Here is a 4,242-nt window from a genome sequence, read left to right as displayed (position 1 = left end):
CCCAGCAATTTCATTTCTGGATATATATCTGAAGAAATTCAAAACACTAATTCAAAAGACTTTATGCACCCCTCCCTATGTGCATTGCAGCATTATTTACAATATCCAAGATATAGAAGCAACCCAAGTGCCCATCAATAGACAAGTTGATAAAGAAGATGTAGTGCATATGCACAAGAGAATATTACCCAGCCATAAAAAGAATGAAATCTTACCATTTGCGACAACATTGGATGGACATACCAGTAGAGGGTATTATGCTGAGTAAAATAAATCAGACAGAGAAAAACAAATACCATAGGATTTCAGTTATATGAGGAATGTAAAGAAAAATATATATGAACATACGAAACAGACTCAGATACAGAGAACAGACTGATGGTTGGCAGAGGGGAGGGAGATTGGGGAACTGGATGAAAAAGATGAAGGGATTAAGAAGTACAAATTGGCAGTTACAGAGCAGTCACATGGATGTAAAGTACAGCATAAGGAATATAGTCAACACTGTAATCACTAGCATGGTGTCAGGTGGATACTAGAATTATCGGGAGATAATTTCATAAAATATATAGCTGTCTAACCACCACATTATATACCTGAAACGAACATAAAATAATATTGAATGTCAACTGTAACTGAAAAAAAGTTAGGAACTACTTCCAAGGCCTTTGTTGCTAAAAGTTCAGCAACCTTTTCCTTGGTCCCAAACTAGAAGGATGTGGAATGAACTGGTTCCGTCCTAACTATTTCAACTATCAGGATAGAGACAAAGATGACCACCCACATCTTGAAAGAATTTTTATAAAATGTTTCTAACTTTTTCATTTCCAGGACGAAATTCAGGTCCTCGGTCTTGCACAAAAGAGTCCATCACATTCTCAGCTTTGGCAACACCTTGTCCTTTGTGTGACCCGCTGTGTGGCTCACGCAGTGAGCAATGTCGATGGAGTGCAAAAATAAACATCTCTAAGGGCCTGTGGAATTTGACGGCCTGTGCACGTGGGGCAGACGGTGGGCTGTGTGCCAGGCCCTGCAGGTGAGGCCTCCAGCAGTCCACACTCGCTTTTAGCCACTTTGCAAACACGAGGAGAGAGGGCCAACCTGGCAGTGAAGCTCTGTTCCCAGGTTTGGCCTGGTCTGGGCCAGGGCCTGGCCAGGTCTCGGTGTCCTCAGTGAGACTCCTTCGGGCTCTGCTACTCAGATGCTGGGAAGGCTGGCTGACCTGGTTTGACAGTGAATAAAAGGAACAAAGAAAGGCTGGGCAATTTCTTCCCTGCATTCCTCCTCAAGCTCCCTGTACCCCTTCCCTGTGTGATTTGGGAAATGGTCCGGCACTCGAGAATTGGAGGTTTCATTCACTAAATATTTATTGGCTGCCTGTTCTCTTTCGTGCCCTGTCCCAGGCACTGGAGACAGAGTGGCAATTAGGAGCATCACGGTGCCCGCCTTTAGGGGGCTCCCACTCTTCTGCCTCCGCTCTCTCTCAGACTCCATTCTCCACAACACTCCGTGATGTGCGGGTTAACTGGAACCACTGGACAGACATATTTGGCTTGCTATATCCTCCCAGCTCAACAACGTGGCGGATTAGACAGGGAGGAAAATGTGGTGTAGACAGGCGGCACTGCTTTTCAAGAAATTGTGCGGGTTAACTGGAACCACTGGACAGACATATTTGACTTGTTATATCCTCCCAGCTCAACAACGTGGCGGATTACACAGTGAGGAAAATGTTGTGGTGTAGACAGGCGGCACTGCTTTTCAAGAAAAGGCTCTCTATTGACTAACAAAAAGACTGTGAAATGCATCTCAGGCCCCACGTGTCTCCTCTGCAGCCCAGAAACCTCGAATACAACATTGTTGGACCTAATAGCTCCATATGCTATAAAAATGCAAAATTAGAGTTGTGCAACACCACTGAGTTAGACACAAACATTTATCACCACACATTTTTTGAGTGCCAGCTTTAGAGCGGACATTGTGCGGGGCACTGACTACATCCTATATTTTTTTTTCAAAGTGGCTTCAGCTCAGGTCTACCACTTCTTTTACATGTACTTCCAACTCAGAGAGAAAAGAACTCTGTTACTGCCGAGAACGGTAGCAGGTGGCAAGCTCCTGGCTATGAATTGTACTGTCAACAAACGATTAGACTCAGAAGTACGCATTTTTCTGGCGTTGCCTAGAGTCAGTGGCTCTGTGGATGAGGAGCCTACACGGTGGGAAAGAATCTTGCTTTCTACTCCCTCTGCCTCTTCTGTGAATCATGACTGGTACCTTTTCTCTCTCTCTGTAGACCAAATACCTTATAAATCACTCTGCCATTTATTCTTGGTCTTATGTAAAGTATTCGTGTCCCCAAAGTCTCATACACAATGTAGAAACTTTGGCAGCCTCGTTAGCAAAGGTCAATGCTTCATTTCAGGTTAGTGCCCAAAGGTCCCTGACAGACATCCAAAAATTTGTTTGAAGTCAGTAATTATTTACTCCTCCGTTACCAGGATCTGTTAGAGGACTAAGCAGAAAGAAACGATGTTTTTAAAAAAGTGAAGCACTCATCTCCCTTTATTTAAGAATTATATATATACCAGAATGAGATGCAGAATTCAATTATATTTTAGTGGTTGGATGTCAAAATCCAATAAACTTGAGGCTGATTAGTAAAATGAAGAATTGCATGACAGTAACATGCTTGTTTTGCTTAGTTTTAGGTATCCTATCAACTCAATAAAAGGCTTTTCCATATTTGTGTACCATCAGGTGGGTTAATTATTCACAGGAACGCTCAGGCTATAATTCTAGGGGCACTGCAGGCTGCTGTCCAGCCCCTGCATGTCTTCTGACATAAATCTGCTAAAGGACCTGTCTTGAAAGAAACTCAGAGGAGGTGGTTTATGAGAAGTTACACCCCTGTGCTAACCTTGCGGGCTCCCCATCACAGGAATAGGTGCTTGAGCTCTGGCATTGCTTGGATGGCTTGTTGATGTGCCCAGTAACAATTTTGAAATCTGGAGGGCAGATGGGCCAGTGCCCTGTCCAAGGTCAGCCAGAGCTGTTCGTCTCCATTCGGATTCAGATGCAGCGATGTCAGGCGGGTCCCTTCACTTCTCTGAGCTTCAGCTTCATCACCGTGAAAGGGGGAAAGCAGTGCCCATCTCTGTGGCTGGTGAGGCTCCAGCCCAGCTATTCATGAGGAAGTATGAATAATACTACTGCGTACAGTTGCTTTCAGAGAAGTCGTCTCCCCACCCTGGAATCCTGGGCGGACGTTCCTTGTTCTGTGGTATTACCCAGGTTGACTCTAACTCACAACAGACCTTTGTTGCTTATGCTGTCACCATAGCCATGCTTGGGAGTGTTTTCCATCTTTCATTTGGACTTACTCCATTGCATTTTTTTTTTTTTGAGAGATCCTCACAAATTGGTTCTTAACTTATAAAACCTGGGAATGCCCAAGAGAGGCTGCTCAACTAAAACAAATGAAAATGGAATCGGGGAACAGCCGAGGCAAAGTAAGAATTAATGATGCTTAATATTTTTTAAAGAAACAGAACATTTTATTTTGCCGGGGGTTTTTACCCACAGTGCGCCCTCTACGGAATAATTACCTGCCTTTCATTGTGCAGTCTTAATAAATGATGTGGTCATTTTTAGCCTTTGAGAAGCTATACAAAGAAGAAATGTGTGTTTAGATTTACACTGCAGGAGTAGAACTGAAATATCTGTTTAAGAAAGTTATGTGTAAAATGGGATTGAATACCATTTTGAAAGTGAATCATAATTATACCAGCCTAGTTATATTTCTTTTTGCATATTCAGCCTATTCTTTGTGACAGTTACAAGTATACAACTTTTACGTGGTTTTGCATAGCTTCTCTTACAAGATACACACAATGTTAGAGACTTCTTTTTTGCTCTACCATTGCATCATAAATATTTTTCCATATTATAATATTATCTTCTTGTGTATAATTTTAAACAATTGTATACTATTCCATTTGTTTAATGTGCCATAACTCTTTAAACACTTGCCAATTGTTGAGCACTTAAGTTGTTTCTATTTTATATATTATTCATAATACAACTTTTTTTTTTTTTTGGTCTGGTCTATAGCATTGAGCTTCTCTTAAATTGTTTCCTTAGGATAACTTCTTAGAAATGAGATCATTGTTCTAAGACTATGAATAACTTTCTAGTTCTATTTCATCACACTGTTCAAAGGGCAGTTGCACAGTGCTGCCT

Source organism: Myotis brandtii, unplaced genomic scaffold, assembly GCF_000412655.1.
Source record: "Myotis brandtii unplaced genomic scaffold, ASM41265v1 scaffold475, whole genome shotgun sequence".
In the NCBI taxonomy this organism is placed as follows: Eukaryota; Metazoa; Chordata; class Mammalia; order Chiroptera; family Vespertilionidae; genus Myotis; species Myotis brandtii.
Note: the sequence above shows the minus strand (reverse complement) of the source record.